Below are 15647 nucleotides of genomic sequence, written 5' to 3'. Positions count from 1 at the left end.
TGTTTATCACTGACTCAATTTCTTCATAATTAATTGGCCTGTTTAAGAAATCAATTTCTTCCTGTTTCAGTCTTGGTAGTTTATAGGTTTCCAGGAAGGATTCCATCTCTTCCAGATTGCTTAGTTTATTGGCATATAGCTGTTGATAAAAATTTCTAATAATCCTTCCAATTTCAATGGTGCTCGTCGTGACCTCTCCTTTTTCATTCATAATTTTAATAATCTGGGTCCTTTCTCTTTTCTTTTGGATAAGTCTTGCCAGTGGTCTGTCAATTTTATTGATTCTCTCCAAGAACCAGCTTCTAGTCCTGTTGATCTGCTCTACTGTACTTCTGGTTTCTGCTTGATTGATTTCAGCTCTAATTTTGGTCAACTGCTTCCTCGTGCGTGGATTAGGCCTGTCCCTCTGTTGCTGTTCCAGCTTCTTGAGGTGAGAATATAAAAACTGCATTTTAGATTTTTCTATTCTTTTGAGTGAGGCTTGGATGGCTATGTATTTCCCCCTTAGGACCGCCTTTGCAGTATCCCATAGGTTTTGGACTGTTGTATTTTCATTCTCATTGGTCTCCATAAATTGTTTAATTTGATTTTTGATTTCCTGGTTTATCGAGTCATTCCTGAGCAGGATGGTTCTTAGTCTCCAAGTGTTTGAGTTTCTTCCAAATTTTTCCTTGTGGTTGAGTTCCAATTTCAGAGCGTTGTGGTCTGAGAATATGCAGGGGATAATTTCAATCTTTTGGTATCGGCTGAGACCTGTTTTGTGTCCCAGAACATGGTCTATTCTTGAGAATGTTCCATGGGCATTAGAATAGAATGAGTATTCTTTGGTTCTGGGGTGTAGTGTTCTATATATATCTAAGAGGTCCAACTCGTCGAGTATGGCATTCAAAGCCTTTGATTCTTTGCTTAGTTTTTGCCAGGGTGTTCTGTCTATTTCTGAGAGTGGAGTGTTGAGGTCCCCTACTATTAATGTATTTTTATTTATATGTCTCTTTATTCTGTCAACCCTGATCTTCTGATCTTGCTCCTTCCAGACCCCTGACCAGGCAGCCAAACCACTTACCACAGCTCAGGACTCCCAGTATTGTCTCACCTAAAGCTGTTTCTCTCTCCTCACAAACTGGGTGACAAGGTACACTACCTGAATCTCTCCCCATTGGGAGGATTTCTCCCGCTTTCCTGCTCTTTGCAGAATCCCCTGAGTGGAGCTTGACACAATACAGTCTATTCTGAGTTCCCCCCAGCATATCTAGTCAGGCCCTTCATGAGCTGGGCCTGGATTTTCTGTTTCTCCTCTGCCAAGAGGCAGCAGTGCAATGGGAAAAGGTGATATGTGAGTCAGGCCCAGTCCTGGACGTGCCACGATCAGTGTAAGAGAGATACAGCCGGGCCTCTCTGACCTCATGACTTGGTGGGAATAACAGCACTCTGTCAGTGATAGATAGCTCTAGATGTAAAACTATTTGATGACTTCTGGCAAGATGTTCAGTCTCTCCCCATGGTCAGTAGCCTGCCAAGACTTGCCTTTCAAAAAGTGCACACTTTTTTGCTGTAGATCGCATGCCCTGCTCCGGAACTTAGAAATCCACACTGCAGCTCTCCAAATACGACCCACCAGATACACGTGGTGCTCTTATTTATCACAGATACGTCCTGTCTCAGGGCATTTTTCCAGTGTATGGAGCCCCAGTGGCAAGACCGCATGTGCCACAGGCTGGACCACTGCAGAGCCCTCTCTTGCTCTGGGACCAAGTCAAAATCACCAGCTGTTTGAGTCCTCAGATAAATGCGATGAAGCCGTGTTCCCAAGACCAGCTCCCAGCCGGACTTCTAGAGTTGAGAGCGTCAGCCTGTCCTGAACACTAAAATCTTAGAAATGGATGGCATCGCCCCTTGTAATGTTAGAATGAGCAACAGAGCTGGCACAGAACCCTAGGGAAACTCAGAGGAAGAGAGGGTGGGAGACTAAGAATCCTGGGACAGATGCTGCTCTCCACAGGCTCTGAGGTGTCACAGTAGTGAGTCAAAACCAATCTAAGACTCACTCTTCAGCTCGCTTGGTGAACCAAGCACAGCAGTCGACAGTACAGTCACTCTAGTTGGCAATGATGGTCTAAACTTGGTAGCGTACGGAATCCAGTACTTCAGTTCCCATGTCATGGCCCCAGCCCAGTCAAGTTGTGTTTCTGCTCACCCTGGATCTCTAGGGTCAGAGCAACCAGCCTCTGCGTGTGCTGTCCCCGCCCCTGGGTTCACTCCGTGACTTTTGCACAATGCCAGCTAGCCCTCTATTTCCCCCGACTTTGCTTCCTCACCATCTACCCTCTTCATCCCATGCATGGCCCCAAGGAGGCATATTATGTGGAGGAAAAGAAAACACCCTGTAAGTGTTCATGCTTTCTTTGAAATGAGGCACGTCCGCCAGCTGCCCAAGGTTCCTAGCTGGGGGTTGGGCAGGTTGGGCTGACCGGGAGCCAGATGGTGATGACTTGTCCACCAGACAAGTGTGTTTGGCCCTTGCCTAACAGAGAAGTTATTTTCAGCAAATGTTGAGGAGGATTTGCTCTTCCTTCAAGATGACCCATTTTTCCACTCATTTAGCTGCCTTCCCTGAGCCCTTCTCCTCTGGTCCGAATCACACTTGGGAAAATTAACTCTTCACTGTCTTCACCATCAGTTGTGGCCCCAGTTATATTAGAAACTCCCTGAGGAGGCCAGAGGCCAGGATTTACATGGAAGCTTGCCCAAGCCCACATGATTGATAAGTGAAGGAGGCCTGGCAAAGGCCACATTCTTGTCCAGTCACTGTTCTGTGTGTCCTCTCTTCCTTGTGCAAGGTCCTCGTTCTGCCCTCAGTGGGCTGTGTGACTGGACGCGCTGCTGTGGGTGAGACAGTGGGAGGAGGCCTGTTTGTAAGGAGGAGGCGTGTGGCTCCCGGGTGCTGCCATGCCTCTGTTTCCTTTTGTGTGAGACAGAGATGGCCAAGGGGGCCGCGGCTCCGGGCTGACAAGAGGACCAAGTGGGCGGATGCGTGGAATGCTCAGGGCACAAGGCCTGGAGTGGAGTAAAAGCTCAATGAACATTTAGCAAAAGGAGAACCTATAACTTCAAAAGAAAACCACATGAACTCAATGAAGTATTTGGCACTTCCAAGTATTTGGTACAATTTTATAAAATAGCTTGACATTTCCAGTTTAACTCTACCCAGAATGTAGTTGGGAGTGGGGCCTTTTAGCTGCCTGAGCACAAGACTGTTCCTTTCTGAGAAGGGCCCCCGTGGCTTGGAACCCTGTCCAGGCTGCCCTGAAACTGAAACAGGCCTTGTCCCTGCAGTGGCCTGCGCCGAGCCCGCAGCCGGGACTGGAAGTCTGCAGTTATGCAACCAGACGCAGAATGGGGAAGTGGGCCCCACCACGCTGTGAAGGAAGCGCAGTGAGGTTCACAAGTGCACAGCTTGTCCCTGTTCCCTAGCGCCGTCCTCCTGTGACCTCCCTTGTGCAGGTGAGTGGGAGGTGAGGGGCCTCGCCACCCCCAGGCCCTTCCCACGCCTCGGCCCCAGGCTGTGTCCTTTCACTTACACTTCTCTGTTGAGCTCTTCAGGATCTGTTTATGCCACTCAGGGGGCTGTCGTCCTCACCCCCTGCCCCTTGTGACAGGCTTCTCCTGTTCCCAGAACCTCAGCTACTGGCCCATCCTTTTTCTCTTCCATCGTCATTGCGGTTTTGGTCATGCAGGCTCTGTGCACCTGTTCGTTTGTTCATTTGTTGGGTGCTGTGATTCCATGAATCCAGCGTTCGAAAACCAGCCCCTGGACCACATTTGCTCGGGGTGGGGGTGGGGGTCAGGTGGCCTGCTGTGAGCAGCGGCCAGACTGAGGCTTCACATCCTATGCACTTCACATGTATGCCCTCATACTGAACTTTTCAAACTTGATCAGCGGGCATCCAGTCCTCATCCTCACATCACAGATACAGAGAGCAAATGCAGAGAGGGGAGGTAGTCCAGCCAAGGGTACCCATCTAGCAAGGACAGGAGCCCTCCTGGCCCTGGGATCCATGTTCTTACCACTGCACCAGGCTGCCTTGTTAAAACAAAGTAAAACAAACGAAACATGGAAATGATTGTTCCAGAGGCAGCAGAGGAATTACCTTTAGGGGAGGCAAGAGATAGAGATCAGAGAGGGATGAGGGGAGATCCTGGGGTACCAGCAGTGGTCCCCTCACGACCTAGGTGGTGGTGACAGAGGGGTTCACTCTTTGACAATTTGTTGAACTGCAGCAACATGTATTTTTGAGGGGTGGATGGGGGAGGGCGCTAAGCCTTGCAATTGTACTTGCACTGTAGGGTTTGACTTCTCAGCCCCTTCCGCGCCATAATGCGGAGGGGCCCTGCTGCGTGTTCTGGAAACGCCGGCACCATAAAACCTCCTGAGGGAAAATACCCCCTGGGCGCTGAAGGAGCCAGAGGGCCTGAGGGGCTCATGTTGTTTAAATAACTGCTGTCTATCCTGGGCTCCCTGGACCTGAAAGTAGGGGCAGGAGCTTTTTCTGAATTTCCACTGGGGAGTTGAGAGGCCCCTGGGAAGTCTTCCCGAAAAATCTACCAGGAACGACAGGGTAAGGCACAGTCCAGGGCAGCAAGGGCCAGAGCCGTGCCAGATCTAGAAGGAAAGGGCAGGGCCTCCAGGCCTCCATGCTCTCATCTTGTCTGACCTGTGACCTCCCAGTGCCTTGACCCTCATCTCCGTGCCATCTGAGGCCCCGACTGGGACAGCAACCTCAGATCTCTGCCTTCTCAGAGCCCTCTGGCAGGTGACAAAGAGCCATTGTCCATTTTTGCCCAGAATGAAGTTCTAGCTCTTTCATGGAATTTTCAAGTAGTAAGCCATGGGACTCGAGTTCAGCCCCCACCCAGTCTGAGGTAGGTTGGACCCTGCCACATTACTGTGCTCTTCTCATGGCCCCTCGCTCCTTGTGGGGGGCCCCCACAGTGTCATACCTCCCGGGAGGAATGACTCGTGGCTTTGGGGAGAGTCCGTCTCTACAGGGCTTCAGGGCTCTGGCGCTGGTATGCTGATGATGACACCAGAATTCCCCCTCCATCCCCTAAACAGCCTTTCAAGTCCAGCTTGCTTCCCAGCTCCCCCTCATGGTTCCGTCCCTGTGAACTCAGCAGTCAGCAGAGTCCTGTCTCCTCCCTCTCCACCCCCCACTCCTGGGCCAGCTCAGCCTCTCCCAGGACACTCAGTCCCAGATCAGCATCCCACAGGCCTGTCTGCTGACTGTCTAACACTCCCTGTCCTGCTAATACTCAGTAAATGCTAACATCTACAGAGCGTTTACAATATGGCCGACACAGTGTCATTATCTCATTGAATTCCCGTTAAATGCAGCTCCTGGTTCATGGGAGGGTCCCATAAATATTTCTTAACTGGATACATCCTCACAACAATCTTTGTGCAAGGTTCTATTAATGTTTCATTGCACAGATGAGAAAAATAAGGCTCAGAGATATTAAATAACCAGTTCACAATAACAAGTTCAGAACTGGGATTCCAAAGCAGGTCTGTTTCTCGAACTTATGTATTCACTGGTTTACTGCAGTTTATTGGTTCATGCAACAAATATTTTTTAAATGTTTTTTATTATATTAATCCAGTATCTACTATGTGCCAGGAACTATTCCAGGTACAGGGGATATAGCAGAAAATAAAATGGACAAAATTTCTGCCTTATAGAGCTTACATTCTAATGAGAGAGATAGACATTAAACATGATAAATAAGAAACATTTATTGTATGAGATTAATAGAGGTAAGAGCTAATGAAAAAGTAAAGGGAAGGAAAGAGTGGGGTGTCATTTTAGATGGGGTGAGCAGTAAGTCTTTATGGAGAAGGGGAAAGTTGAGTAAGGACCCAGAGGAGATGAGGGAAACAACGCCTCAGAAATGCAAAAGAAGAGTGACAGGTGCAAAGGCCCTGAGGCAGGAGGTTTCCTGGTGAGTTCTAGAAACATCCAGGAGGTCAGTGTGATTACAGCAGAATCCCTGAGGGAAAGAGTACTGGGAGCTCAGGGAGTAGCAGGGCCAGCTCACACTGGGCCTTAGGTCATTGTACAGAGTGGTATGACCACTGGGTGCCATGGAACTCACTGGAAATCGTGAGCAGAGGCATACCATGTTCTGATGTGGCTTTTAACAAGACTACTCTGGCTGTTGATGGAGACCTGAGAAAAACCAAGGCAAATGCATCAGCAAGGAGACCAGCTAGGAGGCTGTGGCAAAAATCCGGATAAGTTATCAGAGTGGCTTGGATTGGAGTGGTAGCAGTAGAGGTGGTGGGAGATGGCTGACTTAGGGTATGGTTTTAAGATGGTGCCAACAGGATTCCAGACCCCTGTACCCAGTTGCAAGTCCCCTGGCACCTCAGACACATCATGCCCGAAACTAAACGCATTCTCCTCCCCCAGGAAATTTTCATCCCTCCTATCCTTTTCTCTCTGTTTATCCTACTCTCATCTAGACAGTTGCCCAAGCCAGAAACCTGATCACCCTTGATTCCTCCCTCTGCCCACCTCCCACAAGCAGTCAGCCACCCTGTTCCGTCCAGTCTGTTCTCTCCTTCCTCATTCCCATCTCCTCTGCCTCCGTGCCATGCCGCATCCCTCTGGCCTGGACGCTCCCAAATTTCCCTCCTCCCGCGTGGCCTCTGCAAACTCCACATGGAGCCAGATGGATCCTTATGGGAAGCAGACCACATCCATTTAAAACTCTCCTAAGACTCTGTGTTGCCTGTTGAATAAAGTCCAAATTCTCTGGCCCAAAGCTGTCTAAAAGAAAAATAATGCAAGCCAGTTGTATAGCTTGGGATTTTCCGGTAGCCACATTTTTAAAAGTAAAAAGAAACAGATGACATTCATGATAAATATGTGATTAACCCAATGCATTTAAAATATGATTTTAACGTGTAATCAACATAAAAAATATTGAGATATTTTATATTCTCTTTTCACTAAGTCTTCAAAATCCAGTGTATTGGCACACTTACAGCACCTCTCCGTGCAGACCAGCCACATGTCGTGTGCTCAGTGCCAATGAGTGGGCACCAAGTTGGACAGTGCAGCTCCAGCTAGTCAGCCAAAGCCCCTTTCTTCGAGGCCTCTTCTACCTGCTCTGCAGTCTCATCCCTGTTCCCACTCCTCCAGCCCCCCCCCCCACTCCTTGTCCCTTGTGCTCTGGCAGAGCTCCTCTCCTCGCAGTGCCCCAAACACACCATGCTGTTCCCGACCCCCACCCTTGCGATAAGTCTGGTGCTGCTTGTGCTGGCTCTCACGGACCAGCTGTGCACATCTCTTCCCCACTCCTCCGTCGGGGATGTCATATTGGTGTCCTGACACACTCCATGGTGGGAGTATTCACACCACTGAAACGGCAAACACTACAATCAGGGCTTTGGGGGGAGCTGAAGGACCATTTGTTAAATAGTTAGTGACATATCACTGCACAGAATGCCCCCCTTTCAGAGAGCGCCTCTCTCACCCTGGCTCAGCCAGACGCTTTTCCTCGTTCGTGCTCTGTGTCTGTTTGCACCCCTATTAAACTTCCAGTCCAGCAAATAGAGCCTAGTTTACGTGATTCTTGGCACATGGTAGAGTTCCTCCCTCCTCCTTTGGTTTTTGGTTCCCTGACCATCCTATCATACTAGCTAGTGTATAGAAGAAGCCATAAAGAGAAAAAGTTTAAAATACAAGCTTCGGGGTGCCTGAGTGGCTCAGTCGGTTAAGCGTCTGCCTTTGGCTCAGGTCATGGTCCCAGGGTCCTGGGATCGAGCCCGGCATCGAGTTCAGCAGGGAGCCTGCTTCTCCCTCTCCCTCTGCCCTTTCCCCCTGCTTGTGCTCTCTCTTTCGTGCTCTCTCTCTCTGTCAGATAAATAAATAAAATCTTTAAAAAAAAGAATTAAAAAAAATAATAAATAAATAAAATACGGGCTTAGAAATGAAACCTATCTGGGTTTGAATCCCACCTCCTCTACGCCCTAGTGGTATGGGCTCGGGCAACATGTGGAACCCCAATGAACATTGGTTGACCTGCCTGGAAATGGGTTTAAAAACATATTCACCACAAGATTATTGAGATGATTAAATCACATCAACTGTTTAGTCCAGGAACTAGCACACACCAAAAACAAAAAGTTTTGGATATTATTATTATTAAGCCCCTCAGTATTTACTTATCATTTGTATAAAGTAGTTGCTCAAAACCTTTTTGTTAGAGTAAACGTTGAATGGAATTTCAGAAGTTCCTCAAGCCCGATTCATAGTGTGTGTGAGTCAGAAGTCCAGCTGGAGGCAGATGGCACACACACTCAAAGGGCTGACTAAGGAGAGTTTACGAAGGATTGTTGACAAAGGTCTGAGCAGGGTTACGCCTGTTACCACCTCTAGGACTGCAGACTGAAGGTGTGAGGGGCAGGGAAGCATCTCCCTGAGCCCGGTGAGAACTGTAGCTGCAGGAAAGCTCACACAGTGGGAGCCGCACACAGCCTTCCCTGAAGGGATCTAGCGGCGTCAAACCACCTGGGAGGAAGTTGAATGGATAACCCGCCTCACGTTCCTCCAGCCCTTCTGAGGACCTCCCGCCAGTGCTTCCTCTTAGCCAAGCCCAGCTGCAAGCCCAAGGGCAGGGAGCCCTTGCACAGTTCCTCACGGGCAGCCTCTTGGACAATGAGCCTGATGGGGAAGGTGTTAGGTGGGCTGGAGGCCCAAAAGGAGACCTGAGAACAGAATCTTCGAGTGGCCCCGAACCACCTCAGCGTACAGGTGTCCGGGCTGGCTAACACCCCAGAGATGATAATCAGCCACACTGGGCAGCGTTTCCGTGGCTTGGGCCTTGCCGGCTGGCAACAGAAAACACTCACTTACTTCGTCTATGAGTCTGTTCGCTCCAACAAGAAAGCTGGTTTCATTCCCATACCCCTCCACTCTGTCGGCGTCCAGCCGTTCTTAGAGTCAGGAGGTCCTTTCCTACATCCAACTTTAAAGATTCGCACATACGTTGTATCTTAAAGATCTCACAGAGCAGGAGAGGAACTGATGTAAATGTAACCTTCATTAGGCCACTTCTATCATATTTTTACCTTTACCATCATCATAGTTCTTTTAATTTTTCACCTATGATCCTCTTCACAAGCCTTCTATTCAGTCTCTAAAAATAGCCTGACGAATATCCCACCAGTTTCAGAAGAACTATTAAAATGCTGGTTTGACTTTTTTTGCTGTCGGCGTAAGCCTGGAAAAGATTTATGGTTTTCTTGGAAGAGCCTGGAAGGAGGCTGTAATCATTTCCTGGCTTTATTCTGAAACCTCTTTATCTTCTCCATAAATCTCTTACACTGGCGAGGATGGTTGGGACCAGGAGATCAGTTTCACTTTCCTATCTGTTCCAAAATGTGCCCTTCTGAGTCTTCCCTTCCCTGCTAACAATTTCGAAAAGTACTGGCTGAAGCCCGTTCTACAGGAAAGAGGTGGAGTCGGTGGGGAGGCAGGCGGCAAGGATCCAGATTCAGCCAACAATTTGATTGGTCCAGTAGAATGTAAGCTGCGTGAGGGCAGGGACCACAGCTAAGTGCTCACCCGTGCACCCAGTGTGCAGGTCCCCAATATTTTATAGAAAGACTCAATGAATGAATGCACACTGCGTGCCAACCACTTTCATGTAAGAGATGGTACGGATCTTGTTTTTCACAGGAGAAAACGGAGAGCCCGATGGTATTTATAATGTCAGCAGTGAGCAAGGCCTCGACCCCAGGCCTTCTGCCTTTTATAGTGCGACACACCCCACTGCTTCCCATCCACAATGTTGCCTCCATTCATCAAGCCACTTTGCTTTGTCTTTGCTATTTCCTCACCCAAGTTCAACTTTTCAGGAATCAGCCTGGATGACAGGAGCTGCCATGATCAAGAGCTCCTCCCCCATAGTGAATTACCCCTCACGTGCTGCTGTCTCTCTCATGTTGACCTTGCCCCATGGATCTTCCCCCTTCTGATCTCAAAATCTGCAGCCGTTGGCAGAGGGGGAGAGGATTCTGAGCATGTGCCAGAGACTTCTCTTTGAGTAGACTATTGTCGAGATGTTAGAAACGTTGGCTGCCCCAGAGCCATCACCTACCAGTGGTGATCTCTGTGACCCAGTGGTCTGGCCGCTCCTGGGGCATCCCTGGTCTGGGTGGGAGCCTGGCTAGTTTCGGGCAGCCCTAGGGTATCCACGTCAGTCTGTAACCGGCTCCCAAACAGTTTCCCCTTCCTCCCTCCTGCCACCACGGGCTCCTGGATACCCCTGGCCTAAAAGCCCCAGTGAATGGTGAGGACAATGCCTTGTCTGAGTGGCCCTCCACCCCCCACCCAAGATCTAGTGCTTCCCCACCCAGGCTGGCTCCCTCCCGGCGGCCAGACGAGCAGCGCGCTGGGACTCTGCTGCCTCTGCTCATCCTGGCTTCAGTCCCTTTGACAGAGGCAGCCGCAGCCAGCAGAGCCCTGACTAGAGGCACGGCTTCCTCTTTCTGCGGGTCCCTCTCCCCTATGATAGGTGTCGCTTTCACGAAGCTCAGACTCTTGGGTGTTGGTCTTGGGACTGTGCCACAATTAAGCACAGGACAATAACCAGTATGTGATTTAAAAGGAATTTCCTTCTTTACTCGTCCCTCATGCAAGTCATGACAGAAGATAGACATAGATAGGGACTCTGAAACATATACTAAACTTTCTTTTCTTTTTTTCCCTTTTATTCATAAATAGCTTTATTAAGACATAATTCACATATTATACAATTCACTCATTTAAGAAATACAGATCAACAGTTTCAGTATATTCACAGAGTTTTGCAACCATCATTACAATTTAAGATTAGAACATTTTCATCACCCCAAAGGAAACTCTGTACCTATTAGCACTCACTCCCCACTCTTCCCCCAACACAACCCCTGGCAACTACTAATTTGTTTTCTCTCTCTGTGGATTTGCCTGTTCTGGACATTTCATACAAATGGAATCATACGATATGTGGTCTTTTTTGAGTCTGGCTTCTTTCAATTAGCAGGTTTTCAAGTTTTATTCATGTATTAGTATTTCATTCCTTTTTATAACTGAATAGTATTTCATTATATGCATATATTACAGTTTTTTAATCCATTTATCCACTGATAGGTATTTCATTTGTTTTTGCTTTTTGGCTCTTATGAATAATTGTGCTGTGAAAATTCATGTAAAAGTTTTTGTGTGAACATACGTTTTCAATTCTTTTGAGTACATACTTATAAGTAGAATTGCTGGGTCATATAATAACTCTATGGTTAAACTTTTTTTTTAAATTCTGACAACAGTCCTTTATTTTTTTATAATAATTTTTTATTATATTATGTTAGTCACCATACAGTACATCCCTAGATTTTGATGTAAAGTTCCATGATTCATTACTTGGGTATAACACCCTGTACACCAGGCAATACATGCCCTCCTTAATACCCATCACCAGCCTATCCCATTCCCCCACCCCCCTCCCCTCTGAAGCCCTCAGTTTGTTTCCCAGAGTCCATAAACTTTCTTTTCTGTCTCATTTGCTCATAGCTGTCCTGATGGGGCTGTGCTCATATCCTGAAGAGAACTCATCTACTCCCTGTCCCCGTGACTACTCTTTCTCCTCCGCCCCCATTCTCCTCCTCCCTTATGGTTTTATTACATAGCTTGACTTGGCTTCTCTCCCAGCAGTAAGGAATCCTACTTCTTTGGAAGTTGGGGAGGTGGTGGTCAAGGGTACAGCAATTAAAGAGCTTTCTTTAGAGTACAGCGTTGGGGGTGGAAGGGTAGCAAATACACAAACATGAGCTCGGACCCATCACCTAGACATTTTTTAGAATTGGCATAGCCTCATGATTTCATTATTAGTCACCAACCATTAGAAATACATTTCTAATTGATCTTTGTGACGTGTAAAGTGCGCCATCAACAGTTACTAACCCAACTTGGTAACTCCCCCTGCAAGCTGGTGAAAAGCAACAACTCTGTGCTGGGGTCCAGCTCAGGAACAGGGCTGGGATGAGTTCTAGTTGGTCAGCTTTATCTGGTAGAGGCAAGGAAGGCTGCGACTACATCATGGCTCTACCTGGTGTGCAAGAGCCTGTTCACCCATTCATTCACTCATTCACTCATTCAGTCTGTCATTCATTCATTCACTTATTCAGTCAGTCACTCATTCATCCATCCATCCATTCACTCGTTCAACGAACCAAGATTTTCTGTGCCACCATTATTAGTCCAGCTCTCTACTAGATATGGAAGAGGCAGAGTGAATAAGCCTCAGCCCTCACCCCCAAGGAGTTCACCTCAAGTTGGGGAGACATACATGTGACCTCATCAGCCATAACACAGTTTGGTGGTGTTACAGCAGACACAGAAACAGGGGACCATGGGGCCACTGGAACACAACAACTAAGTCTGATGTGGGTCAGGGATGGATCAGTCTAGGAAGGCTTCCCAGAGGCGATATTTGAGCTGGGACAAAAAAGAAAAGCAGAAGTGTTTCAGATGAAGAATGGAGTACAGGCATTTCGGGCAGAAGGCACAGAATGTGGCACTGTGGTGGCATGAAAGGGGATGCTAGCTTTGGGGAAGAATGAAAAGCTCAGAAGGCATGTGGCACAATAGTAAGAGAGAATACTGGGAAGCACATGGGGGCCAGAATGCAAAGGATCTTGGACATTTAAATATTTTGGAAGAACATAGAAAAAGTTTAAAATCACCATATACCCCATCATTTATTAAATATAAAAGTAGGACAAGATGGGAATTTCCTCTCTTTCCAACCAAAATGATCCCACTGAGGAAACCACTGCTAATGGTTAGAAAATGTCCTTTCTTAGTTCTTATGTTCCATAGATGAGAGAAACCATATGATAATTGTCTTTCTCTGCTTGACTTATTTCACTTAGCATTATCTCCTCCAGTGCCGTCCATGTTGCAGCAAATGTTGAGAAATCGTTCTTTCTGATAGTTGAGTAATATTCCATCGTATATATGGACCACATCTTCTTAATCCAGTCGTCTGTTGAAGGGCATCTCGGCTCCTTCCATGATTTAGCTATTGTGGACAATGCTGCTATGAGCATTGGGGTACATATGGCCCTTCTCTTCTGTATCTTTGGGCTAAATACCCAGTAGTGCAATTGCTGGGTCATAGGGTAGCTCTATTTTTAACTTTTTAAGAGACCTCCACACTGTTTTCCAGAGTGGCTGTACCAACTTGCATTCCCACCAGCAGTGTAAGAGGGATCCCCTTTCTCCACATCCTCTCCAACAATTGTTGTTTCTTGCCTTGTCGATCTTTGCCATTCTAACTGGCATAAGGTGGTATCTCAATGTGGTTTTTATTTGAATTTCCTTGATGGCTAATGATTTTGAACATTTTTTCATGTGTCTGTTAGCCATTTGTATGTCATCATTGGAAAAGTGTCTATTCATATCTTCTGCCCATTTTATGATTTGTTTATTTGTTTCTTGTGTATTGAGTTTGAGAAGTTCTTTGTAGATCTTGGGTACCAATCTTTTATCTGTAGTGTCATTTGCAAATATATTCTCCCATTCCATGGGCTGCCTCATAGTTTTTTTGACTGTTTCCTTGGCTGTGCAGAAGCTTTTTATCTTGATGAAGTCCCACAAGTTCATTTTTTCTTTTGTTTCTCTTGCCTTTGGAGATGTGTCATGAAAAAGGTTGCTGTGGCCAATGTCGTAGAGGTTGCTGCCTATACTCTCCTCTAGGATTTTGATGGATTCCTGTCTCACATTGAGGTCTTTCATCCATTTGGAGTTTACCTTTGTGTATGGTGTGAGAGAATGGTCAAGTTTCATTCTTTTGCAGGTAGCTGTCCAATTTTCCCAGCACCATTTATTAAAGAGACTGTCTTTTTTCCACTGGATGTTTTTTCCTGCTTTATCAAAGATTAGTTGCCCAAAGAACCGAGGGGTCCATTTCTGGGTTCTCTATTCTGTTCCATTGGTCTATGTGTCTGTTTTTGTGCCAATACCATGCTGTCTTTGTGATCACAGCTTTGTAGTACAACTTGAAATCTGGCATTGTGATGCCCCCAGCTTTGTTTTTCCTTTTCAACAGTTCCTTGGTGATTCATGGCCTTTTCAAGATCAGTAGCAGAAGAAAGGGATAAAGAAAGGGGGAGTAATCAGAAGGGGAATGAAGCATGAGAGACTATGGACTCTGAGAAACAAACTGAGGGCTTCAGAGGGGAGGTGGGTGGGGGAATGGGATAGGCTGGTGATGGGTAGTAAGGAGGGCACGTATTGCATGGTGCACTGGGTGTTATACGCAACTAATGAATCATCGAACTTTACATCGGAAACGGGATGTACTGTATGGTGACTAACACAATATAATAAAAAAATATTATTATAAAAAAAAGAAAAGTAGAAACAATTTTGCATTGACTTAAAAAGTGTGATGCAACTTGATTCTACCGAAGGAATAGATATATTAAAATGTATATGAAACACACACACACACACAAACAAAACAAAACAACAACACCAACAAAAACAATCAGCAAGAACTAAGTAATCCAATAGTATTACAATATGATTCACTCATATGTGGAATTTAAGATGCCAAACAGATGAACATGGGGGAAGGGAAGGAAAAATAAAATAAAATGAAATCAGAGAAAAAAAATGTCCTTTCTTTTTCCTAAATTTAAGCAGAGATTTTTACACATATTTAAATCACATTGAAAAAAAAAACCAAACTAAAGTACTTTATACCTAATGATCTGCAATTTTTTTCCAGTTAGTAACATGTTAGAGATATTTTTACAGGTCAATTTATACAGAACTATTTTGTTATTTTTAGTAGACAATGAGGAACGAATAAAGGACTCTAAATTTGAAGATGAGTGAACCAGCTCTGTTTTGTAGGGAGGGTGGATGAGAGAGAAGAGGCCAGGGAGTTGACTCAAGAAGGGTAAGGGTAAGGGCCTTACAAGCATGAGATTTAAGAGCAATTTCTGAGGTACAATCAGCAGTATTCAGGGGTCAGTGATAGACGGGCTGTGCGAGGGATTTGGGGAAGTTCAATTTGTACATAATAGAAGCTCCTCAGAGTAGCTTCAGAAGAAACATTTGGAGGGACGATTGAAGAGCAGCAGCTACAGTGCCGCCTGAGGATGTTTGGAACCCAGAACTAGAAATCTATCAGGACTCAAGATCACTGACTGCTCTTTCTAGAGCCTCGGGCTCTCATTCCAACCTCTCTCTGAGGGTCCACCTCATCCTCTGTCTGCTCCTCCATGTGCTGATACCACTCCGAGCTGTACCAGGAGGCTCTTCAGAGCAGGCTCCAGTATGTGTGTGTGTGTGTGTGTGTGTGTGTGTGTGTGTGTGTGTGTGTGTGTTTTCAAAATTCCCCGGGCAATTTCAACACAGAGCAAAGGAGAGAAACCTCTAGTTGGCGTATGTTCACTGTCTCAAGACACCATTCCCAAATTCCCAGGAGAGGATGTGATTGGTCCAGACGGGTCAGGGGTTGCTCTGGTCCAGTCAGCTGTGTCCATCGTGGAGCAACGCCCGGAATAAACCCAGTGGTAGCCCAGGCTC

General features: G+C 46.6%; 1 long non-coding RNA gene across 1 annotated transcript in view; it reads left to right on the top strand.

Annotated features, from left to right (window-relative positions):
• LOC113254385 (uncharacterized) overlaps nucleotides 1–15647 on the top strand; it is a 66811-nt gene that overhangs the window by 11132 nt on the left and 40032 nt on the right. The window lies entirely within an intron of this gene.

The sequence above is a fragment of the Ursus arctos genome, unplaced genomic scaffold (assembly GCF_023065955.2).
Source record: "Ursus arctos isolate Adak ecotype North America unplaced genomic scaffold, UrsArc2.0 scaffold_12, whole genome shotgun sequence".
Classification (NCBI taxonomy): Eukaryota; Metazoa; Chordata; class Mammalia; order Carnivora; family Ursidae; genus Ursus; species Ursus arctos.
The sequence above is the reverse complement of the archived record's forward strand: the minus strand, read 5'-3'. Positions and strand labels throughout refer to the sequence as shown.